At 48.4% G+C, this 26,312-nt stretch overlaps 1 long non-coding RNA gene and 1 other non-coding gene across 3 annotated transcripts; one reads left to right on the forward strand and one right to left on the reverse strand.

Moving 5' to 3' along the window:
- Window positions 1-6,137: 6,137 nt before the first annotated feature.
- LOC123358212 lies at window positions 6,138-13,467 on the forward strand. 2 transcript variants are annotated; one of them, XR_006575650.1, is made up of 3 exons: window positions 6,138-6,183; window positions 11,220-11,346; window positions 13,441-13,467. It is a non-coding gene; the product is annotated as an uncharacterized LOC123358212 (long non-coding RNA). The 2 variants fall into 2 exon arrangements; XR_006575649.1 differs by lacking the exon at window positions 6,138-6,183 and adding an exon at window positions 8,431-8,485.
- An 8,936-nt stretch (window positions 13,468-22,403) lies between these two features.
- TRNAV-AAC lies at window positions 22,404-22,476 on the reverse strand. Its single transcript has one exon. It is a non-coding gene; the product is annotated as a tRNA-Val (tRNA).
- Window positions 22,477-26,312: the final 3,836 nt, after the last annotated feature.

Consider the following 26,312-nt stretch of genomic DNA (forward strand, 5'->3'; position numbering starts at 1 on the left):
GTCCGGGTAGACAAGCTTTGTCCGGACCCCATTACACCTAGATATCAGCCTGGTCATGGGTTCGGCCAACTCCCCTTGCTTTCAAGATATTCCGGTCCCGGGGGAAATTCCCCTCGCGAAAGTCTTGGGGCGGCTAGAGTTGGCTTAAGTCCTAGACCAGGCTAGTACAACCGCGGTTTCCAAGTTGTCAGTACAATGTAAAACACAAGTATTGCTATCAAAAACAAACACAAGAGGGTAGTATTTACATTCCAATATTCATTCAGCACGGTCCACGAATCAGTGGAGTTAGTAAAGTTATACATTTGCCGTGCCTGAACCTAGGTACCTTAGTCAGAAAACTTTTACCCACACACCTTCCTATCTGTGGGTTCTTTTACCATTAGGGGCCCAATGTCCCAACCCTCACTCTTCGGGGGCGTTAATCCTCAATCCCAAGAGGTAAACGCACTTACCGCGCCCGGAGTGGCCGCGTCCGGCAGGTGGACTCCCCTCTTCTGGTACTGTCTTACTTCCGTGTCGGCTGGAGTTCTCTGTGGAGGGGGCGTAGCCGTCCCGGCCGATTGCGGCGACCCGGAGCTCGAGCAAACCAATAGCTCAAGGTGGCCACTCTCCTAAGCCGTCCTCGGCCGCCGGTCAACGCCCCCAACAGGGAGAGAAGTCCCGGCGTGGAGTCGCCAGTTTGTTAGCCAAAAGGGCCCGTTCTCCCTGGAGCTTACCCAATTACACCAAGGAGGCACGGAAGATCAGGAAAACAAGTACCATTAGCTTTATTGATCGATCAGCTGAGCGGGTGTCCTCGTCTCGGCTAATGCCCGAGAGAGTCACACCTTACATGGCCAGAGGGGCTTACCTTTATACCCCGAAACAAACAACCTTGTTGACGTCTTATTTGCGTTACTTGGCTGACCCTATAGGTCCTGTAAATGTATCTATAGGGAATATTGAAGTACATAGAATACATATATCAGTCAAAAAAGAACAAGATATGCATAACTGTCACAGATACATCCATCATGATAAGGGTGCAGCTGCACGGATACATTTATCATTGTAAGGAAGACATAAGATATCTCCTTTGACCTCCTATCCTATCATACTAACTACTTTTGGCTTCATGCATGAGAAGATGACCCATTAGGCTAACTGCTTTTGGCCATAGGCATAAAAGGGACAGCTGCACATATGTTATGCCAAGCGTGGGCCTAGCTGATAAGCATGAACTAGTACAAACCAAGCATAAACTGATAATAGCTGACACAGGCTTTTCTCTCTGCTTGCATATCAAGGCCTTGATTTTACTTATGCTAAGGGCCTTGATTCTACTTATGCTAAGGGCCTAGTCTTGCTAACAGGCTTGTATTGGCCTATTTTTCTAACACGGGGCTATAAAATCTGGGGCGATTCCCCCCTTTCCCCTCCAATGATCAGCTCTCCCATCTCCCCCGATTTCCCCCGTTCCCCCCATGAGTCTCAAACGTCAAGTTAAAATCATCTCTAGTGAGGGGCATTTTCCCACCCATTTGATCTGCAGCGATTTGTCCTTGTTTAGGTGGGAAATTGTTGCTCTGAGTCATTCCCCAGCACATGGCTGCCCCTGGAGTGGGGGTGGGATGGCTCAGTGGTTTGAGGACTGGCCTGCTAAACCCAGGGCTGGGAGCTGACTCCTTGAGGGGCCCATTTGGGGATTTAGTTGGGGATTGGCCCTGCTTTGAGCAGGGGGTTGGACTAGACACCTCCTGAGGTCCCTTCCAACCCTGATATTCTATGAGATGCCGGGTCTCTGCCAGGGCAGGGAAAGGAGGTGCATGTGTCCCCCATGGGGACTGCCCAGACCCCCATTTCCCAATCCCAGTTGTTGCCCCCTAACTACCAACACAGTTACCCCAACCATCAGTTGCCAGTCACCCGCCCGCCCCCCACTGCTGCCCCTTTCCCTCATCCAGGGACCTTCCAGTTCCCCCTCCCCCTCCCTTTTAATCAGCTCCTCAAAGGGCTCCCTGCTGCCCATGGCAATGGTGGGGGTGGGGGGAACCATTACTTTGTGTTTATGTATTGGACAGTCGTATAAAATCCAGTCCAACAGTCCTGCTTTTCCACTAGTTCGTTAACAACAATATAAAATCCTCTCAGATCTTGCTATTTTCCTCTCTTGTTATCAAATACGCAGTTTGACACATTTTCTTTGCAAATCTCAAAGATTCATATAAAATACCCTAAACGTTTGCCCCACTGCTCTCTAGTTGTCTATTTCTATTTGAATATGCCCTGAGATTTCCCCTTGTCTCTCTAAATATAAAATACCAAGAAAATCTCAGATTTACACCTTTTTTCAGATTCTTGAACCTGGATATAAAATGTTTGCAAATGTTGCCCATTTCCTCTTTATTCATTTATCAAATATTGATGTGAAACACTCAGATTTTGTCTCCTATCAACAACTGATATAAAATCCCTCTGATTTTCCACTTTCCTCTCTATAATTTCCAAAATGGATCCAAAATCTCTCAGATTTCCACCCTTTCTCTTTCATTTCTGAACGTTGGTCTCAAAGCTCAGGTTTTGCCTGAATTCCAGCAATTCAGGCAATTTCTGTGTTTCTGAATTCCAGCAACTTCTCCTTTCTTGCCTGTTGCCCTGAATCATTCTCCATCCTGGATGTTGTAGGTGGTAAAATTGCCCAGGGATCATCTTTCCCGTCTCCTTTGCGAATCATTTGTTCCTTCCTTTACCTCTGTTAAAATGTTTGCAGAAGAAAGAGACCAGCCACATATTTAATACCCATCAAAGCCAGAGGCCTCCCCCTGTTTGGGGGATCAGTGGTTCCAAGTGGTAACGGGAGAGTTGGCTGGACCCTTTTCTTTTCTCCAGCTGGCACGGGATGAGGAGGTCACTCTGAGTGCAGTGTGGGTCCAGAAGTATCCCAAACCCCATGACAAATGGCCTCGGTGAGGGGTTGCTTCCCGCAGTGCTAAGATGTAGCCACCTCTGGGGTGGATCCATGGTGGCCATTATTTGCTAGTGACAGGCCATGGACATTTCTTATCTATTTTGTCCCTCCAGGCCTTCCATACTCCAGTTCAAGAGACATCCCCCAGGGCTCCCTCTGCCTGTGTGACTGGCCAGCAGGGGGCGGTGGTCACTTTCTATCCACTTCTCAGGCACTGTGAGGTAACAGTGTTGCTGGGTGGGGGTGGGGCTGTGTGGGGAGATAGCAGCTGAAGGGGGATTGTGGTGGGGGGAGGCCTCTGGGTGGCTGGGCAGGGGGTACCCTAGTGAGGTTGGTGGGTTCTGGAGATTTGGGGTTTCAGGGGGTGGGTGTGATGTGCCCAGCCCTGAGGCTGTGGGTCCTGGAGGTGGGTATCGCTGGGGGCCTGGTGGGTGCAGAACAGCCGGGGTGGGCGTCTCTTGGGGAGGCGGGACAGGGGGTTAGAGGGAGCCTGGTGCTGTGCCAGGGGCTCTGTCTGGGCTTCCCCCGCAGACTCCTGGGATCGCTGCCGTGCCCAGTGCACAGAGTGTGTGTGGGAGAATCCCCGGCGCTAGGCCAGGGGGTGCCCCTGTAAAGCATCAGGGGATCCCGCAGGGGGGAGGAGGGGGTGCCAGGCAAAGGGCAGGGCAGATCCTGCTGGAGGGCAGGGGGGGGGATCCTAGGCAGGCAGTGAGGGACTCAGTTCCCAGTGGGGGTCCCTTTTGGGGGGTCTCTGGCTTTTGGGGTCTCTTGGGGGGAGGGGGAAAACACTTTGGGACTCCCAACCTGGCAATGAAGATCTGGTGGGGGTTCTCTGGCCAGTGGGGCTCTGAGGGGTATCTGAGGTCCCTGGCCAGGGACTCTGGGGGCTGGGTCCCAGGGAGTATCTGGGGGGGGGCTGGCTGGGGCTCTGCGGGCTGCTCCTGACCCCTCTTCTTCTTCGTGATTAGCTTATGCCAGATTCCTGGCTCCAAGCACTGCCCGACATTCCCCGGCCAGACCCAGTCACTGTGATAACTTTCTAGCCACTAATCAAACACTGTGAGGTGAAATCACAGATTTTTGCTTTTCTCCCCTCTTGAAAACTGCAGGAACTTCCGGTTCTGTTGGGAAAATGCCCCCCCCCCATCCCCACCATCTTTGTCCTATATCTGGGGATGAGGGAGTTGGGAGGGGGGTCAGCACTGCCACACGATGGCCTCTTCCCCAGCGTTCTGGACTCATTCTTTCTGAACTCTGGTTTCATTGAGACCAATGTTAATCCAGAGTCACTGTATGGAAAAACAAGGAGTGACTCCGGATGGACAGTGGGGCAAATGAGATCAGCGGTTCTCCCTGTGAGGAGGGGCTCTCATTAGCTGCTCTCCCCAGAGAGCTAAAGGAGGGAAGCTGCTCAAACGCTCTGTCCCTCTCTGCTCAGGATACTGGGGTTCAGCTTCCTGGGTCAGATGCTGCAGCCTCCATTGTGATCTGGGAGATCAGGCTTAGCAGCTGCTGCTCCCCCAGCGCGGTTCTGTGCTGGGAAGTGACCTGAATTAAAGCTGCTTCTCTGCCCGGCCCAGGGGATGACTTTCTCCAGCTGGTCCTAGCCCCCTAGGGCAGCCCTGGGCCCTGTTAATACTAAATTCTGAGTCAGAGTCTGCAGGTAACTGAAAGACCTCAGGGAAAGTGCTGGGGACTAGCAAGAAAGTGACTCTGCACAAACAGCCCCTCCACATTTCTCCTCCCATTATTAATTGCCAGGAGAAAATCCAGCCCTGGGAGAGCAAAGCCCCCAGGAATGGGACTGTCCCAGCCAGAGGGGCAGGGAGAGAGGACACGGGAAGGAGAGACTGAAAGGGGCAGTGGGAGAAATGAGTGGGGGGAGAGATTTCCAGCTCCCTAATCCGCCCAGAGACATGTATTGCTGCATCCCTGGGCAGAACCACTTTCCAGTGAACAAAACAAGGATCAGAGAGAGGAAAAGCCAGTTCCTGACTCCATATTCCCCCTGCTGGGGTGTGGCTGCCATGGGGTCAGTGTCCGAGGGAATCCCCCACGGTGACTCCTTTGGTTCTGCTCTTTTCTAGCCTTGTGTTCAGAGACTTTGTTACAGGGTGAGGGGAGGGAGAAGGGAGGTTAAAAATGTGTCTGGGCTTAGCTGGCAGGAGGGGCCAGGTCTACATTGTAATAAACAGACTGAGCATTTCCCAGCATGGCAGGATCTAGGGTGTCTGTCTGCAGGGAAAGGGCCTGGGGGAATTCTGATGTGAAATTAACTAAAACCGGTTCTGAAACGCCCACATCTGCCCTTCTTCCCCAGACAGGCTGCAGAATGGCGTCCATGTTTTGCTCCAGCTCATCCCAGCCTGGCGTGGGACAGGGAGGAGAAATGGCTGCAGTGGAGTCAGTTCAGGTAGAGATTATTGGGGGGTTGCTGGTGGGTTCCTGCTGGAGGAGAGGGAGAGCAAATACACCAGAGATGGGAAGGTTTGCACAGTCTGGTCTAGAGGTTGGAGCGGAGCAGGAAATGCACAGGGTGGGGAAAGGAGGAGGCCAGGGTGTGGCAAACCTGCTGGGAGTTATTTAATAAGTGCCCTAGATTCTAGGAACAGACCCAGGAGGTTCAGAGGTGGAAATGCCCTAATTTGTGAAGAAAGAAAATAGCCCACCTACATGGAGCTAGTCAAACTGACCAGACTCCCAGTGCTGGAGCCTGAGCTCACTAACCAGCGGTCGCTGTGAGATATGAAGGGGGCACCCATGAGTCAGGCTTATTGGAGCTGCCTCTCCCTTCATATCCCGCTCCTCACAATGGGGAGGGTGTTGGGCTTCCTACCAGGGAGCTCTCCCTGGACCCTGCTAGGGGCTCCATCTCCTGAATCAGTCGGTGGCTAGCAGGTGTGTGATGGATCTGCTCGGAGAGACAAGGGGCTCTCTCTTCGTCCCCTCACCCTGGTATTTGCTCGATACGCTGAGCGGGGTGGGGGTGGGACTCTGTTGAGTGGGATTCACCCAGAGCTTCCATTTGATTGGCTCCTCTCTGCCACAAATAGTGGGGCTGTGAGTGGGGAAAGAGGTCCTGAGTGTTGGACTCTTGCTCTTTCAGGGGCCGGTGACCTTCGAGGAGGTGGCTGTGTATTTCACCAGGGAAGAGAGGGCTCTGCTGGACCCCGCTCAGAGAGCCCTGTATTGGGATGTCATGCAGGAGAACTATGAGACTGTGACCTCGCTGGGTAAGGGTTCCTGTCCCCTCGGATCTGGGAAAGGGAAATGAAGAGTTAAGGTTCATGCCAGCCCCACAATGCCACCTCTACTCTGTCCTGTTTCAGCATCACCCCAATATGCCAGTGACACACACACACTACCAGAGACCCTCCCCTGCTGCAGAACACTTTAGGAACAGAGCACAGGAGCCGTATTGCACAGTGTCAAATATCTCCTGTTTGCTCAAGTAAAACTGAGGGTTAGGTGCGGCATAATCAGCAGAAGCTTCCTACCCCTGACCTCTCAAACTCTGAGCCTTCTCCACCCAGAGCACAATAATGCTTGGGGTGTAACAAGCAGTCTGCTGGAGTCAGAGCTGCTGGCCCAAGGTCACTTATCACACAGACACTCCGTGCGTCCTTGAATGCTGGCTGGGGGTATCCAGAGAAGGAAGCTCAGTGGCGGATTTAGCGTTAGTAGGGCCCTGTGCTCAGCTCCATTTTAGGGGTCCATCCTTGGGACATAGGCAAGAAAAAGAACATTCTCTCATTTCCCTCCCCTGCTGCAGAACACTTTGGGAACAGAGCACAGGAGCCGTATTGCACAGTGTCAAATAGCTCCTGTTTGCTCAAGTGAAACTGGAAGTTAGGTCTGGCATAACTGTTCCATACCCCTAATCATTTTTGTTGCCCTTTTCTGAACCTTTTCCAATTCCAGTATATCTTTTTTTGAGATGGGGGGACAACATCTGCGTGCAGTATTCAAGATGTGGGTGTATCATGGATTTATTTGCTGTTTTTACAATTATGATATATGATATATTCTGTCGTATCTATCCCTTTCTTAATTATTTCCAACATTGTTCGCTTTTTTTCACTGCTGCTGCAAACTGAGTAGATGTTTTCAGAGAACTATCCACAGTGACTCCAAGATCCATCTCTTGAGTGGAAACAGCTAATGTAGACCCCATCATTCTGTATGTATAGTTGGGATTATGTTTTCCAATGGGCTGCACTATGTGCTATCCTGTCATCTAGTACTGCTGAGATCCTGCATTCAGTGATATCCCTGCCCTTCCTGTTCCCTTTCTCAACTGATCCCCACCAGCCCATGCTTCCTGTTCCCAGCTTCCCCAGGACTCTCTCACTGTCTCTGAACCTCTCTGTCAGCAAGAAGCAGTGCCAGGGACAGTTGCCCTCTGTCTGGAGTCTTCGATGTCTGGGACATGGATTTACTTTCTCTGTGTTGTAAGAGGCTCTGTCATAATGAGTGTCTGTGACATTACCCAGAGTACAATCTGGACTGTTAAATAGCTGTGTCCCCTCAGTTCTCCAACCTGGGGTGCCTTTTCCACTGTTTTCCCGCGAGAACAGCCCCTCTTGTCACACAGTCTTGTCTTACACACAGTCTCCAGCATGTAACTCTCTCCCAGCTACACAGTATTGAGTGCTGCTAGACAGCCACTCCTGAATTACACCTCAGGAGAAAACCAGCAAATTCTCAAGTGCCCAACTTTCCCCCAGAAATGTGCGTCTTGCACTGTCCTGCATGCTACTGAACAACGCAAGCTCATATGAAGTCTGCCATTTCATCAGTGGAAAATGACATGCACCAGTTTGTTATCCCAAATGGAGTTTCCAACACACTTTAATCCAAACACACTGGTTAGATAAACAATAAACCAAGATTGTTAACTACCGAAAACTAAAACTAGGTCCAGCCGATGAAAGGGGCACTCCCAGGAGAGACTGTATAATGGCTGTAACATCAAACAACTTTGTAAACCTGAGAGAGCTGCCTTGGGGACAATGACAGGGAGAATCCCCCAAAGTGACTCCTTGGATTCTGCTCTTCTCTGGTCTCTGTGCCTTCCAAAGTGGAGTACTTTGCACTTGTCTCTATTGAATTTCATCCTCTTTCCTTCAGCTCATTTCTCCAGTTTGTCCAGATCATTTTGAATTTTAATCCAATCCTCCAAAGCACTTACAACCCCTCCCAGCTTGGTATTGTCCACAAACTTGATAAGTGTAACAGAGAGACTGTTACTGGGAGGGTTTCACCATGTGTCAGAGGGTTACACCCTGCTGGGAGGGGGCTAGGCCTGTACTGGGATAAGGTCACTCTGTGCTTCACAGTGTGGCAGAACCTAGAGTGTCCATTAGCAGGGGAAAACCTGGGGGGAATCGGCTTGTGGAATGTACAAAAGCCCCGTCTGAATTCTTACACCTTGCCCTTTTCACCCCAGCAGGCTACAGAATAACGTCCATGGTTTGCTCCAGATCATCTCGTCCTCCCAGGGGGAAGGAAATGGCTGCAATGGAGCTGGCTCAGGTAAGGGATTCTCAGGGAGCTGGTGGTGGGTTCTGCTTGGAGGGAGAGAAGCAGTAAATGCATAGGAGGGTGGGAATTGCTAGAGGTGGTGGGAGGCAGGAAATATCTCGGGCGGAGAAAGGGAGGGGACAGGATGTGACAAACCTTCTGACACTAGTGTAGTTTAGGGTGTGATGGGTTGTCACCCGCAGGGGGCAGGCTGGGGGGCTTCTGGGAACCGCTGTGCCCTCTAACCCTCAAGCTGGGCTGGCCCTTCTCACACTGATTTGCTGGAGATTCAGCCAGCCTCTCCAGGGCCTGTTATCACCCAACGGGACAGCAGTTGACGCCATACACCCAACTAAGCTACCTGAGTCCTTTACCTAAGCCGCTCAAGGACAGATAGACGACAACAGCCAATTTCTCAGCTCCCCAACCTTGCACACTTGCTGTAGGATACATTCAGAATTATACCATCTTATAGTGCACAGGGATCTCTGTAATGTCAGCTCATTAATATAGTTCCCCTTCCCCTCGATCAGATGTACACAGCAAGCTTGTGCTAACCAAGCTGAGATTTTCCCCAGACACTTCACTCAAAATACGCTGGTTAAGATAAAGCATAAAACAAGTTTATTAGCTGCAGAAAGACAGATTAAGTGATTATAAGTGATAACAAACAGATCAAAGCAGATCAAAGCAGATTATTTAGCAAATAACCAAAACTCAAACTACGCCTAATATACTAGCTGGATAGAATTTGAATTAGCAGTTTGTCACCCTGACTGATGCTACAAGCAGTCCACCAAGTTTCCATACACAAGCTAGAAATCCCTTTATCCTGGGAGCAGCACTCCCCCACTTCAGTTTTTGTTTCTCAGGTGTTTCCAGGAGTTCTCTTGTGTGGGGAATGAGACCAAGAGATAACGTCACACCACACCTTGTGTAGCTTTTCCATATGGCGTGACACCTTTGTTCCAAACTCAGTTCCCAGTCTAGTTTGTGGAAAAATACAGGTACTAAAATGGAGTTTAGTGTCATGTGGTCTGGTCACAGGCCCTGCTGCGTCATAGTATCCATGACTAATAGGCTGGCTGAAACATTCAGAGGAAGGCTAAGCTCTTCCACAGTCCATTGTCTTTCTTGATGAGCCATCAGGACTGTCTGGCTTCTTCATTGTTGTACCTGAAAGGCTCGTTGTGGGTGTTACCCAGAGTAAGCACATTTGAAATACAGATACAGAGTCAATATCCATAACTTCAGATACAAACATGATATGTGCACACAAATAGGATAATCATATTCAGCAAATCGTAACTTTTCCAGTGACTTTTCCAGATGTATAATGCATCTTGTACAAAATACATCATAATTATGTCCTAATCATATTGTAACCATACCACTATGCTGAATATGGGGGTGTAGTGTCAGATAGGGCCTAATTTCAAGGCACAGGAGTTGGGAATGGAACTTCCCCTCTTTGTGGAACAGGAAATAACCCTCCAGCCAGGGCTGGGACAACTTCCCAGACTCCCAGTGATGGAGCCTGAATCTACTCACACTTCATTCTACTCACAACGCCAATCATTGTGGCAACTGCAAACTTTATAAGTGATGATTTTATACACTCTTTTAGGTCATGGATAAGAATGTTAAATAGCACAGGGCCAAGAACCAATCCCTGCGGGAACCTGCTAGAAAGAAATCCACTCGACCCTGGCTCCCCATTTACTATCACAGTTTTAAATCTATTTAATGTATGCCATGTTTATTTTGTATCATTCTAGTTTTTTTAGTAAAAATATTGTGCTGATCAAGTCATATCCCTTACAGAAGTTTAGGTAAATTACATCAATACTATTAGCTGCAACCAAACTTTTGATCTCCTCCAGTAAGGATATCCCGTTAGTTTGATAGGATCTATTTTCTCTAAACCTTTGTTAGTGGGCACTAATCATATTACCCTTCTTTGATTCTTTATTAATGAATGAAATCCAGTATTGGCTGCTCCATTCTCTTGATGAATATAGATGTCAGACTTCAGGTCTTTTAGAAAGTCTTGGATACAAGTTATCTGGACCCGCTGATTTAAACATATCTGACTTTAATAGCTACTGTCCTCATGACTTCTTGTTGGAATGGAAAGAGTGTCGCCATCAACATCTTATGATACGAGTACATCATCTGTTTTTCTCCAAATCCAGGAGAGAAATATTTATTGAGGACTTTTACCTCTTCTGCATTATTTTGATAATTCTGCCATTTCTATTAGTAAAGTACCATTGTTAGGATTAAGTTTGCAATTAATATACTTTTAAAATCTTCCTTCTTATTGTCATTGATTGGTCATTGATTTCTGATTGCTTTCTTTACCAGTTTTCTACAAATCTGACCTTCTAACTTCTATTCTTTACTATTGACTTCCCCTTTCTTCTATATATTTAATTTGGAGAGCGTTGGGATTCCTACCAGGGAGACACCAGTAGGGTCCAGAGACAGCCCCATCTCGTATATCAAGCTCTGGCTAGTAGGTATGTGATAAATGACAAGATCCTGCCTCCCTCTGTCAGCTGGGAGACACAAAGGTTCTCTCTTTCTACCCTCTGATGCCGCCTGGCTGCTCTAAGCTAGGTGAGGTGGGACTCTGTTAACATGTGCCTCCTGGAGCTTCCATTTACCTGGTGCTGCTGTTCCGTGAATAGGGGGGTTGTGAGTGAGGCAGCAGGTACTGAGTGTTGGACTCTTGCTCTTTCAGGAGCCGGTGACCTTTAAGGAAGTGGCTGTGTACTTCACCAGGGAAGAGGGGGCTCTGCTGGACCCCGTTCAGAGAGCCCTCTACTGGGATGTCATGCAGCAGAACTATGAGACTGTGACCTCACTGGGTAAGGATTCCTGTCCCCTCTGTTCTTGAAAGGGGAAATGAAGAGTGAAGGTTCATGCCACCCCCATAATGCCACCTCTACTCTGTCGTGTTTCAGCATCACCCCAATATGCCAGTGACACACACACACTACCAGAGACCCTCCCAAGCTGCAGAACACTTTGGGAACAGAGCACAGGAGCAGTATCACACAGTGCCAAATATCTCCTCTTTATTCAAGTAAAACTGAGGGTTAGGTTCAGCATAACGAACAGAAGCTTCCTACCCCCGGCCTTCTCTCAAACCCTGAGCCTTCTCTACCCAAACCAGAATGGGCTTGGTATGTAACAAGCAGGCGGCTGGAGTCAGAGCTGCCGGTCCAGGGTTACTTATCACACACACACTCGGTGCGGCCTTGAATGCTGACTGGGGGTATCCAGACCGGGTAGCTCCAGCAGCAGAACACTGAATCTCACCCAGGATTACAGATGACACAACTCCTCACTGGTCTGGATTGCGATGGAATGTAAATGTCTTCACACCTTCCCCCTGCAGGAGAATGGCTGTTTGACCAGCTGTTTGCCTTGCTGTCTCTGAGGAACTGCTCTGTGGGTGTTCCTCAGAATTGTGACTTTTTCAGTAATATCATACTGTAAAATCTCATAACTTTACATACAGTGTTACTACACATTTTAACAGGAGGATAATATTCAGTAGATTATGCGTTTTCAAATGATACCTCACAAGCCATACTGTGTACAAAATTGATCATAATTTTCTAGAAGAGTGAACACAGGGGTATAGACTGACACAGTGTCTGTGTGTGTGTTCCCAGCAGATATGTGGGTATTTCAGTCCCTCATAAGCACAGTGTTCGGCATCTTCAAGGACCTGGGGAACTGGTCCTGGGAATTCACTGGTTTACCAAGTGTGACACTGTATGGAATTGTGAGACTCTTTGGTATTAATAATAAAATAATAATATAATCTGATAAAATTGCAATCAATCATGCTAGATATGCCATGTAAGGTGTCAGTGAAAATGTTATGATTTGCCAATAATAATAATATAATAATTTTGTTTCTATGTTTGTATCACCTTTGTATTGTGAGTTATAGATATGTAGGGTATATCTGTATTTCCAGACTTGTGCAGTGTTTCTGGGTGACACCCCCAGACATATTGGCATCAATACTGCCTAGCCTGTTTGATGGCCCATTGAGAGTCATCAGCTGTACAATGAGCCCATGGAAAGGACCAAGGGGATACACCTATTGAGTCAGCAAGACATGCCGGGGTATGCCTGTGTAATGAGAACTCCAAGGCTTTTCCATGCCATGTGCTGTGAAGCTTGTGTTTGGGACACAGGAAGTACAGGCCACATGGCAAAAGGAATGTAAAGGGCAGCTGCATTATCTCCATTCTGTCTTCAATCCCCCTTCCTACCTGTGGAGCAACTTCTCTACAAACTGAACCCTGGAACAAAGGACTGAATGACCCATCCGAGCTATGGATGTGTTCCAGACAGACTTTCAAGCCAGCAACTCACCAATACTGCTAAGAACCTGATATATCCATTTTGGAATGTATCTGACTGCGTTCCCATTTAACTTCTTTCTGTCTTTCTTTCGTTTAAACCTTTAGTTTAGATGCTAAAGGATTGTCTGGAAGGATGGAATTTTGGGTAATATCCAAACCTATACTGACCTGGTGATGTGGCTGACCCTTTGGGGTCAGAGGAACACTTTGTTTATGTGAGCAGAGTTTTTAAATAACCTCTCACTGTACTGGACCTCGCTGCTGATTAGGAGTCAGAGAACTGGGATGGAATAAAGGGGGCCGTGTGATTTCTTTTTTCAGCTTCTCGATAACCTGTGTGGGGGATCAGAAGCACAGTTGATGACTGGTCAGTGAGTTTAACTTCAGTGTTAACCATCAGTTTTGGGAGCATCTGCTCTCCCTTTTTCAGCCTGCCCTAACTTTGGCATTTTCAGTGAGAACTGCCCCTGGCCCACCAGGTCACACTAAGCACTGAAGTTAAATTAATAGAATGTTTTTTTATGACCAAGTCTTATGAAATCAACTAAACTCCTTTGTTTTCTTTCATCTGAGCAGGCTTTCTAGTTTTCCAATGTGATGTGATCTCCCAGCTGGAACAAGGGGAAGAGCCATGTGTCCCAGACCTCCAGGGTTCAGAGGAAAGAGAGATCCTGAGATCTCCCTGCACAGGTGAGGAAACATTAAACCACCTCAGAATCTGTAAGTGCCTGAAGGAAACATCTGGGATGCCCTACAAAGCCCTTGGGGAGGTCTCTCAGTTCATTATTATCCCTAGCAGGGGTCGTATCCTCAGGGTAAATATAGTTCATGGCTTCCTATAGATCCTAGCAGACACCAGGCAGTAGCTTCCTCCCTTCCCCCTGCGTATTTGGATGGGATGTGAAGGCTGAATTCATCCCCCTCCTCTCTCCTATTTGGGGGAAGAGTTTGGGGGAGTTCAGCTCCTGATTTTTATTTGACCTGTCTTCAGCACTTGTTTTTGTTTGGTCTTCCCCTTTCCATCCCTGTCTGAGGTTTCTGTCTCTGTCACAGCAGGTGATGCAATGGCATGTGAGAAAGAGGAGCAGAATTCTCAGCCTGAAAATGTTGAGCCAGTGGGTAAAAACAGAGCATTATCGCAAAGATCGAAAAGGAATGTGTCCAGGAGTCATGAGCAGGGAAAATCCTGGGAGATTCAGCACAGACCAGAAACAGATCAAGGAAACCAGACAGGGAAGAAAGTGGATAAATTTATTTCTTCTTGGGGAACTCAGAAGATCCTCATGGAAACCACAACACAGCAGGATATCCTCAGGCGAAAGAGAAAAAATACATGCAGTGAGTGTGGAAAAACCTTCTCTCACAGCTCAGCCCTTTCTGTACATCAGAGAATCCACACAGGGGACAGGCCCTATGAATGCACTGAGTGCGGGAAAACCTTCAATCGCAGTTCGCACCTTATTAGGCATCAAACAATCCATGGAGGAGAGAGCCCCTAGGAATGCCGTGAGTGTGGAAAATCCTTCACTAGCAGTTCAAACCTTAGATTTAATTTACCCTGGTTCCTCAACTGTTGCTACAGCTCTATTACCCATCAATCCAAAGACTGAGAGAAATGGAGAGTTCCAACCATTGTCCTTTTAGTATCTTATTGTTCCTCTCTCTGTTTTTTGTGCTGGCCTTTCTATTCTATCACTTTCTGCCTTTGTTTAGTTGGTAACAGTTGGTTTCCATCACTCACGTTTGTTTGTTTAAATCTCTATCCGTTGTGAAATAAATTTTTTGCTTGTTCGATAACTGTACTCAGGTGCTGTGTGAGATACAGTAGCAATGATCCACAGTAAAACTAGTAACCTGGGATACTTGGGCAAGAGAGGATCTGGGATTTCACCAGGTATCTGGTGATTCGGGCTGGACCCCAGAGGGGGACACATTGAAGGAACTCAAGGGTTAAGGTGGCTGCTGTAGCTCAGAGGAGGGTCCTTGAGTTCCAGCAGGCTGGTGAGTTTGGTCACTAACATCCAGCTGCCAAATGCAAAACTCCCTCTTCCTTGTGGCAGGTGGCAACAAGGAGACTCACAGTCCTCAGCACCCTGAGAAGGGTCACAATGTGTCTCTATGTTGATCCACCTGTCAAATCCACACAGGGAAAGCTCCCGATAGCACAAAACTCTGCCCTATGAAATCATGGAACATGTGCTCTTCGCTCTGTAAAAGCATGTAAAGAATCCAAGCGCTGGAGGACAGGGTTTGGGTCCAGAGCGACCTAGACAAATTGGAGGATTGGGCAAATTGGAGGAGGTTCAACAAGGAGAAGTGCAGAGTCCTGCACTTAGGACAGAAGAATCCTATGCACTGCCACAGACTGGTGACTGACTGAGTGAGGGGGGTTTGATAGCAGCCTTCAACTACCTGAAAGAGCAGCAGTGTGGGCTTTCTCCTGGCCACTTTTGCTGGGCTGGGCAGGCGTCCTGGAGGCCTTTCTAGAAGAGAATTGGGAACGGAGTTAGAAAATCCAATGTGAAAACCAGAACCTCAGGTTTAGACTCATTTATTTATAATATTAAATCTTCAATTCTAGTGTCACAGTCAATACAGTTGCTTCAGCCTGATAGTTGCCCAAAGGGAAACTTAACGTCTCTCCAAGGGGAGTGGAGAGAAAACACTTTTCAGAGTCCGAGAGAGACAAGGCGGGTGAGGGTAAGAGCTTGCAGAGGACCAACCTCTGTTGGTGAAAGAGACAAGCTGTGGAGCTAACCCAGCACCCTTCTTCAGTTCTGTGTAGCCTGGAAGGTCGTCTCTTCCATAACCAGCAGTTAGAACATAAGAACAGCCACACTGAGTCAGACCAGTTCATCTAGCCCACTCTCCCAAAAGTGGCCAATGCCCGGCGCCCCAGAGGACCCCTGGGACCAACATGGATACACCACCACCACAAACAAGGTTAAAAGTCAATGCACGTGGGAGAAGGATCTTGTGTTTCATTCCTTATGTGCTAGTCCCATCATGTGGCTATTTCCTTTTCTTCCTTTCTGTTAAAAGCTTTGGTGTTTTGCACAGAAACATTATTTCCCCAGGAGAGACCCAGGAGTGGGGGCTGCATTCCTGTACCAGACAGTCACTGGAAGGGGGCAGGCCAAGGCCTTTAGGATGAGGTGTCCGTCACTGTCAAAAGATCATCTCCCTCCTGCAGGTCACTGACAGCCTGAATTTGTTCCTTATCCTCCCAGAGTCTGGGGGCTGGAATCAGCACTACCCAGCCCCTCTGTATGTAGCAGGAACAAACACAAACCTGGTCTTTAAAACAAGCTGTCCCCTTCCTTCTCAGGGAAGATTTTTCTGTGATTGAAGTTGAGCTTCAGTTCCCCTCTCCTGGGGCGGGGCAGGTGTGGGGCCAGCTCCCAGTGAGATCTGTTTTCACCTTTGCCCCCTTTCAGTCACTCTGGGATGGTAACTCTGCTCCCAGCTGTCAGGCAGCTTCCAGCCCATCCACCCTGCTCACTAACTCTGTGGTCATGTGTCACCCCATTGCCAGCACACACAGCCTGCAGGAAAGCTACTCCTGCCAGATGCATTGGGGGTATAGTGGTGTGTGTAGGTGCCATCCAAACAGTTGATCTGGGTTTGATTCCCAGCCAATGCAATAATGGCTTTTCTCTTCTGTTGTTTCCTTGTCTGGAAGTGGTTTAATTTCAGTCACATTGTGTTACAATCACATCCAAAGAATGAGGCAATAAATGTGTCAAAGTGCAGCACGTCATACAGGATGGAGGCACACAAGGGGCTGGAATGTGTCATCTGAGAAAAACAGAACCCTTGGAAACCTGCATCTCCCCTCCCCTGGCCTTGCGAGTTATGATTCCAGCTGCGTGAGCTGTTTGTAGGATGTTCCGGCATGGTGGGGAAATGAAGTTTTGAGTCAGTTTTTGCTCCTGCAGATTCCTTTGCTGTTACAATTATAATGACATGAACAAAAGGGAGGCACAATAAACATAAACCCCAAATTGCAATACAGGTGGGGAAAGAGACGATCACGGTGAAGCCAAACACATCAAAATAAAAATTAATACTAAAAAAGGGGAGAGGAAAGAAATCAGGTATTTTGAGATCCCCTTGATAGTTCAACGCACATTGTTAGAATCAAAGTTCAGACTTGACACTGGAAAACCCGCAACTACCTGTCTCTCTGAACACCTGTGATGAGCAAGATGGAGTTGGGACACCTGTTCTGCTTCAATCATTTATTGTCTCTCTGTTCTCTCCTTCTTCTCCCCCCAATTCCTTGTCTCCAATGTCTCTGCCTTTCTCCTCTTGCTCCCTCTCCCCTGCCCTTTCCCAGTGGCAGCGACTCTCAGGGCTTCTCCCCTGGTAGCTGATGCTCATTATAAATCAAATAAATCAAAACACTTCCACCTGCAAGTGGATTTAGCCCAGGACCCTCAGAGTCAGCAGCTGTTACGCCCCCACTGAGCTCTCTGGTCAGGTGTCCTAGCGCTGGAAGCCTCCTGTTTAGATCCTAAAATAGCGTTTTTGCAGCGGGGAGCTGAAATTTTGGACGGACATTGTAGCTCCACCGTTATTTTATTGAATTGCTTCAAAACAGCAAGTGTAGGAAGTCTCCTAAGTGCCAGGCTCTCTGCCATGGAAACAGCTGCCCCTGCTCTGCAGGAGTCTGTGCGTTCCACCCAGCAACGTACACACCTGCTCCGCACTGAAGGGGGGTCAGACAGTGACGGTAACGCAAATCTTCAGACTATTAACCCACGTCCCTTTCTTTAACCCAGGACATGCCAGTCACCTGTTAGCCATGGTGTTATCTTCACCTTCAAATACCTCTCAGGACATTGAACAGAGGAAGTGAAACCCCCCTCCCCCGAATGGCTCCCTGTTGAGGCGTTGTACCGAACCTGCCCCTGGAGACTGTCTGGTTTTATACTCTTAGAGCTTTCTCTCTTCAAACCCCTTATTCCAATCTCTGGGCCAACCTCCACATTTCAGAGTTTAGAATTTACTCTCATCACCCTCCTATGGCACTTTCCATGTGACTGAGACAAAGCAAGTGGGGGAAGCTCCATGGCTAATGAAAACTGATGCTCTGGGTCAGGCCTGAACTCATAACCCCAGCAGTGCACCTCCCTCAGTAGCCAGTTGTACCCCTGTAGGTGGGAAGTAGGCAGTTACCTGTGTCTGTGATTAATAACATTGGTGGCTAATGGAAAGGCTGATGGTTCAAACCCAGGTGAAGATGGAGGTGTTTGTTTAGTGATGAGAATCAAGTGCATTTTAGCAGGTAGGAAAACGCCTCAATTCTGGTCTAGCCTCATTGGGCAAGCATAAGCGGTACTTTTGCCAGCTGCGTTGGTGGTAGAGTGGTGAGCATAGCTGCCTTTTAAGCAGTTGACTTGCGTTCGATTCCCAGCCAATGCTGTGAGGTGACATTTTCTGAGGTGGGAATTGGTTTAATTTCAGTCACATTGTATCAGTTTATCAATGGAAGGAGAGAATCAATGTCCTGCAGGTCATTAAACACCCAGTGGAGGAAGAAAGGGGCGGGACCATAGAGTGAGCAGGTGGAGTCATCCTGGTATTACAATGTTTGGTTGATGTTTTTTTCCTTTACTTCCCTCTCCCTGTTAGACTCAGTGCCTTTAAGGTCAGAATGGACCAGTGTGATCATTAATTTATCTGCAAAAAGAATAAGGAGTCCTTGTAGCACCTTAGAGACTAACAAATTTATTTGAGCATAAGCTTTTGTGGGCTAAAACCCACTTATTTGTTTAAAAGGAAGTTCTTCTCCACGCAGCGCACAGTCAACTTGTGGAACTCCTTGCCTGAGGAGGTTGTGAAGGCTAGGACTATAACAATGTTTAAAAGGGAACTGGATAAATTCATGGTGGCTAAGTCCATAAATGGCTATTAGCCAGGATGAGTAAGAATGGTGTCCCTTGCCTCTGTTCATCAGAGGATGGAGATAGATGGCAGGAGAGAGATCACTTGATCATTGCCCGTTAGGTTCACTCCCTCTGGATCACCTGGCATTGGCCACTGTCGGTAGACAGATACTGGGCTAGATGGACCTTTGGTCTGACCCGGTATGGCCATTCTTATGTTCTTATCAGATGCATGCAGTTAAAAATTCAGTAGGAAGATATATATACACACAGAGAACATGAAAAAAATGGTGTTGCCATACACACTATAACGAGAGCGATCAGCTAACGTGAGCTGTTATCAGCAAGAGAAAAAAACCTGATGTTGGGAGGGGAAAAGGAGAAAGGACAAAAGAAGCAAGAGACAAAGAGAAAGGAGGGAGGGATGAAGGAAAAGGTGAAACAAAAAGGACACACCCTAATGTCCCCAATGATTCTAAGGGACAAAATCCCAGGTGCGGAATAAAATTCTGCCTCCTGAACCTCGTGTTTTCCATGCCTAGAATTCAATTGTCACCAGATGGATCAGACTGAACAGGTTTCAAACCTCCAGGAGGCTCTTACCTTCTAAACAGGGACAGCTGTTTTCTAGTAAAATCACTGAAAGGGAAGGAGAAAACTCGGAAGAGGTTCCTCCTGGCGCTCACGTCCGTGAACCCGAATACTCTCTCAGTCCTCAGAGAGAGACCTGGAGAAGGAGACTTGCTGAAGCAAAGCCACAGGGGTCTCTGAGGTTTCCCTGGCCCCTCGCCCCGGTCCTGCCTGGCTGATGTCAGCATCTCTCTGTGAGGTCACCACCTCCCCACCACCTTGGACCAATAGTCTGAGGTCCTGCAAAAGGCCTTTGTGATGTCACTGCCACACCCCTCCCTTGCTGTGCCAATGTCCTGCCCCTGGCCAGGCACTTTGCAGGTTTGAGCTACTCCCTGTGGATCACCCCACTCAAGGAGCGTTCGTTCTAGGCAGCTAGCCGGCTAGACAGGGAAACATCAGACGCTGCTTCCAATGCTATACTCAGTTTTTCAGAAATTAGTCGACTTTATGGCCAGAAGAGACCATTAGAGCATCTAATCTGACCCCCTGCATATCACAGGCCTCCTGTAGGACACAAGAGCTACTTTTTGAAGCTAACACATTCCAGAAAGGCATCTAGTCTTCATTAAATAACATCAGGAGATGGAGAATCCACCACTTTCCTTGGTAGCTTGTTCCTGTGGTGAATCATCCTTGCTGTTGAACATTTGTGCCTTATTTGTAATATGAATTTGTCTCTTTTCACCTTCCAGCCATTGGGTCTTGTTATGCCTTTCTCTGCTCGATTAAAGAGCCCTTTAATACCCACTCTTTTCTCTCCCTGAAGGCCCTTCAACACTTCAATGAAGTCACCTTTCAATCTTCTTTTGATCAGCTAAACAGGTTGAGCTCTTTCAGTAGCTCACTAGAAGGCATTTTTCTCCAGCCCTCAGAACATTTGGTGGCTCTTTGCTGCCCCAGCAGAGCAGTTTGCAGGGACCACTGGAGTGGTTCATGAACATAACATAAGAACATAAGAAAGGCCGTACCAGGTCAGACCAAAGGTCCATCTAGCCCAGTATCTGTCTACCGACAGTGGCCAAAGCCAGGTGTCCCAGAGGAAGTGAACCTAACAGGCAATGATCAAGTGATCTCTCTCCTGCCATCCATCTCCATCCTCTGACGAACAGAGGCTAGGGACACCATTCTTACCCATCCTAGCTAATAGCCATTTATGGACTTAACCACCATGAATTTATCCAGTTCCCTTTTAAACATTGTTATAGTCCTAGCCTTCACAACCTCCTCAGGTAAGGAGTTCCACAAGTTGACCGTGCGCTGCGTGAAGAAGAACTTCCTTTTATTTGTTTTAAACCTGCTGCCTATTAATTTCATTTGGTGACCCCTAGTTCTTGTATTATGGGAACAAGTAAATAACTTTTCCTTATCCACTTTCTCAACATCACTCATGATTTTATATACCTCTATCATGTCTCCCCTTAGTCTTCTCTTTTCCAAGCTGAAGAGTCCTAGCCTCTTTAATCTTTCCTTGTATGAGACCCTCTCCAAACCCCTAATCATTTTAGTTGCCCTTTTCTGAACCTTTTCTAGTGTTAGAATATCTTTTTTGAGGTGAGGAGACCACATCTGTACACAGTATTCGAGATGTGGGCGTACCATGGATTTATATAAGGGCAATAATATATTCTCAGTCTTATTCTCTATCCCCTTTTTAATGATTCCTAACATCCTGTTTGCTTTTTTGACCGCCTCTGCACACTGCGTGGACATCTTCAGAGAACTATCCACGATGACTCCAAGATCTTTTTCCTGACTCGTTGTAGCTAAATTAGCCCCCATCATCATTAGCCCCACTCACGAGGGGTTGGCTTAGAGAGTTGTAGTAATAACAGCAGCAAAGAGTCCTGTGGCACCTTATAGACTAACAGACGTATTGGAGCAGGAGCTTTCATGGGTGAATCCCCGCTTCATCAGACGCACCAATAGTCCCATATGGGCTAGTGGTCAGGATTCCTGGTTTTCATCCACGGGGCCTGGGTTCAACTTCTGGTGTGGGAACCGTGCAGAGCTTTTGCCCAGAGTGGAGACAGGAAATGAAAGGAACAGGGAGGGATCCTGCCAGCAGGGGAGTTAGACAGTGTGAGGAGGGGATCCCAGAAGTGGGGGTGGGGGGCAGAGGTCTGAGGGGAGACCAGAGAAGGATCCCAGCAGTGTGGGAAGTTGAGAGCACAGGCCTGGCATGGGGGGTGGGGAGAGTGAATGTGTCCCTCTAAACCCACCAACTGCAGACTAGGCAGGACTGGAAGAATTACATATTTGTTGGTAATTGTCAATTTCTGTGTAAACACAGAACCCAATGGCAAAATATTTCCATCGATAATTATCAAAATTGGCAGATGGGCAAAGTAAGAAACATGCTGCTTGAGAACTTACCCTGTTGTAGGAGCAGCAGTGATCTGTGTGCTGCGTATCACCTGTATGCCCAAAAGGTCTGTTACACTCCCCCCTATCCTCCTGCTTGTCTCCTCTCCCTCTCTGAATGCCTGTGAAGTGGCTTTCCCCCTCCCCTCCCTCCTGCAATGCTTGTGGGATGAAGGAGCTGGTTGAACAGCTGGAAGATCAGAAGAGCTCCTAGATAGACAAGGTGTCTGGGACTCTCATTAGGCAGCATTGTGAGAGCACAGCTGAGCACAGGGCCCCTTCCCCTTTTAAGGACCTGCTCCTCATGGCCTGCGACTGGAGATGACTTGGCTGCATCTGGTGGGTCACACTCCACCTCAGCCAGTGTCCATGCAGGGTCCATGCTCTGGGTGTGCGAGTGCTGCCTAATGAGAGTCCCAGACACCTTGTCTACCTGGGAGCTCTTCTGATCTTCAACCAGCCCATTCATCCCACAAGCATTGCAGGAGAGAGCGGGAGGGGGAGGGGGAAAGCCACTTCACAGGCATTCAGAGAGGGAGAGGAGACAAAAGCGAGGGGGAGGGGAAGTATAACAGACCTTTTGAGCATAGAAATCACTGCTGCTCCTACAACAGCAGGGACAGGCCACTAGGAGCTGAGAAAAGGAAGCCATCATGTTTCTGCCTGGCTTTGAACCAAGGACCTTTTGCATGTTAAGCAAATGTGATAACCACTACACTACAGAAACTCTGTAATGGAGTTGTGCTCTTCCCTTCATAAGAACGGCCATACTGGGTCAGACCAAAGGTCCATCCAAACCCATATCCTATCTGCAAACAGTGGCCAATGCCAGGTGCCCAAGAGGGAGTGAACCTAACCGGAAATGATCAAGTGATCTCTCTCCTGCCATCCATCTCCACTCTCTGACAAACAGAGGCTAGGGACACCATTCCTTACCCATCCTGGCTAATATCCATTAATGGACTTAACCTCCATTAATTTATCTGCAAAAAGAACAAAGAGAACATGTGGCACCTTAGAGACTAACAAATGTATTTGAGCATAAGCTTTTGTGGGCTAAAACTCACTTCATCGGATGCATGCAGTTAAAAATTCAGTAGGAAGATATATATACACACAGAGAACGTGAAAAAAATGGGTGTTGCCATACACACTATAACGAGAGTGATCAGTTAATGTGAGCTGTTATCAGCAGGAGAAAAAAACCTGATGTTGGGAGGGGAACAGGAGAAAGGACAAAGGAAGCAAGAGACGAAGAGAAAAGAGGGATCAGACAGTGGATGGAGCAAGAGGTGAAACAAAAAGGACAAACCCTTATGTCCCCAGTGATTCTAAGAGACAAAATCCAAGCTGCAGAATAAAATTCTGCCTCCTTAACCTCGTGTTTTCCATGCCTAGAATTCAACTGTCACCAGATGAATCAGACTGAACAGGTTTCAAACCTCCAGGAGGCTCTTACCTTCTAAACAGGGACGGCTGTTTTCTAGTAAAATCACTAAAGGGAAGGAGAAAACTCGAAAGAGGTTCCTCCTGGCGCTCACGTCCGTGAACCCGAATACTCTCTCAGTCCTCAAAGAGAGACCTGGAGAAGGAGACTTGCTGGAGCAAAGCCACAGGGGTCTCTGAGGTTTCCCTGGCCCCTCGCCCCTGTCCTGCCTGGCTGATGTCAGCATCTCTCTGTGAGGTCACCACCTCCCCACCACTGACCAATAGTCTGAGGTCCTGCAAAAGGCCTTTGTGATGTCACTGCCACACCCCTCCCTTGCTGTGCCAATGTCCTGCCCCTGGCCAGGCACTTTGCAGGTTTGAGCTACTCCCTGTGGATCACCCCACTCAAGGAGCGTTCGTTCTAGGCAGCAAGCCGGCTAGACAGGGAAACATCAGATGCTGCTCCCAATGCTACACTCAGTTTTTCAGAAATTAGTCGACTTCATGGCCAGAAGAGACCATTAGAGCATCCAATGTAACCCCCTGCGTATCACAGGCCTCCTGTAGGACACAAGAGCTACTTTGGGGGCAAACACATTCCAGAAAGGCATCTAGTCTTCATGAAATGACATCAGGAGATGGAGAATCCACCATTTCCTTGGTAGCTTGTTCCTGTGGTGAATCATCCTGACTGTTGAATTTTTGTGCCTTTGTTGTAATATGAATTTGTCTCTTTTCACCTTCCAGCCATTGGGTCTTGTTAGGCCTTTCTCTGCTAGATTCAAGAGCCCTTTAATACCCAATCTTTTCTCTCCCTGCAGGCACTTCAGCACTTCAATGAAGTCACCTTTCAATCTTCTTTTGATCAGCTAAACAGGTTGAGCTCTTTCAGTAGCTCCCTAGAAGGCATTTTTCTCCAGCCCTCAGAACCTTTGGTGGCTCTTTGCTGCCCCAGCTCCAATTTCACAACATCTTTTTCAAACGAGGGCACCGAAACTGGAGGCAGTATTCCAGTATCAGTCTCACTGATGCCGTGTCACCTCCTGTGACGTTATTGACATAATCTGTAACTGTATAGATCACCGTTGCGACCACTGTTCTATATTTGTAGCCAGTATTGTAGAAAGGTTGTTGAGTAAGGGGGTCTATGGAGAGGTTCTGATTGGCTGATTATAATGATGCTATCTCTAGATGTGTTTCATTTTTGTAGTTGAAGTTATGAATATTGGCTCTCTGCCGGCTCACCCGCCCCCTCACCACTGCCCACCCACTCGCCTCCTCAGCCCCCCTCCCTCACCTGCTATTGTGTCATACAGGAGGCCTGTGCAGGGGGTCAGATTAGATGCTCTAATGGTCTCTTCTGGCCGTAAAGTCGACTAATTTCTGAAAAACTGAGTGTAGCATTGGGAGCAGCGTCAGATGTTTCCCTGTCTAGCCGGCTTGCTGCCTAGAACGAACGCTCCTTGAGTGGGGTGATCCACAGGGAGTAGCTCAAACCTCCAAAGTGCCTGGCCAGGGGCAGGACATTAGCCCAGCAAGGGAGGGGTGTGGCAGTGACATCACAAAGGCCTTTTGCAGGACCTCAGTCTATTGGTGGTGGGGAGGTGGTGACCTCACAGAGAGATGCTGACATCAGCCAGGCAGGACAGGGGCGAGGGGCCAGGGAAACCTCAGAGACCCCTGTGGCTTTGCTCCAGCAAGTCTCCTTCTCCAGGTCTCTCTCTGAGGACTGAGGGAGTATTCGGGTTCACGGACGTGAGTGCCAGGAGGAACCTCTTTCGAGTTTTCTCCTTCCCTTTTAGTGATTTTACTAGAAAACAGCCGTCCCTGTTTAGAAGGTAAGAGCCTCCTGGAGGTTTGAAACCTGTTCAGTCTGATCCATCTGGTGACAGTTGAATTCTAGGCATGGAAAACACGAGCTTAAGGAGGCAGAATTTTATTCTGAATTTTATTTGATCCCCACCAGTGACCTGGGCCATCCTTTGGGCTCTCTGGTGAGAACCCTCAGCCTCCCTTCCTCAGTCTCTACCATGATTGGCTGAGCAGGGGGTTATTGACAGGGAGGAGACTCAGGTCCTTGTTCTCTTTCAAGACCAAGGAAATAAGTCAGAACCAGTTCTATGTTTGACGAATTTTGCTGCTTCTCTGCATTAATGGTCTCTGAGCAGTTCATGATTCTCTCTAACATTGCAGTTCTCCTCAAATACTTGCTGAATAATTCCTGTGCACTGTTGTTGGTCTGGAGCTCATCTGAGAGCACTTTATTCAGGTCATTCAGTGTCTGAAATTCAAGATCCGATGGTTAGTTTGAAAATCAGGGCTCTTGGGTCCTATTCCCAACTCTGCCACTGACTGACCGTGTGACCTCAGACAAGTCAATTCTCCTTTCTCAGCCTTAGCTTCTCCCTCTTTCAAGTAGGGATAATAATGATCCGCTCCTACCTACCTCACGGTGGGTGGAGGCAGGGCTGGCTCTAGGTTTTTTGCCATCCCAAGCAAAAAAATTTTGGCTGCCCCCACCCAAGCCCTGGGCTCCCCCCTGCATCTCCCTGCCAACCCAGCCCTGGGCTCTGCCCCCCACATACCCCATGCTGCCCCAGCTCTTGGCTCCGCCCTTTCCCCCCCTACTGCTCCCCCACCGACACCCCAGCCCTCGGCTCTGCCCCTCCACCTGCACCCCCTGCCACCCCAGGAGGTGTGTGTGTGTGGGGGGGGAAATTCCAGATCAATCCACCTTATTCCAAATTCCTACTAAGGCGCCACTTTGGGGGAATGTGCTCAGTGGGGAAGCAGCAGCCCCCCCTGCTCCCCCTAGCTACGCTCCTGCTTGTGGGGGCCCCTGCAAGACCCAGGGCCTGGGACAAATTGCCCCCCTTGCCCCTGCCTCTGGGTGGCCCTGCTAGCAGCTCTTCTGGGAGCGCAGGGGAGGAATGACTCCCCCTTCTCTAGCTTCTCCCCGTGGGGCTCTGGGGAGCAGGGAGGGTTGTGTGATAAATTCCATCCAACTCTCCCTTTGATCCAAGCCGAGGGGCGTCTCAGCCTCCACAATCCCCTTGGCAGGGCCAAACAAGGGATGTTTTCCACTGCCCAGGAGACCCAGCCAGGGACTCAAGGCCGCCCCAGACTTTCCCTTTC

The sequence above is a fragment of the Mauremys mutica genome, unplaced genomic scaffold (genome assembly GCF_020497125.1).
Source record: "Mauremys mutica isolate MM-2020 ecotype Southern unplaced genomic scaffold, ASM2049712v1 1666_np12_obj, whole genome shotgun sequence".
Classification (NCBI taxonomy): domain Eukaryota; kingdom Metazoa; phylum Chordata; order Testudines; family Geoemydidae; genus Mauremys; species Mauremys mutica.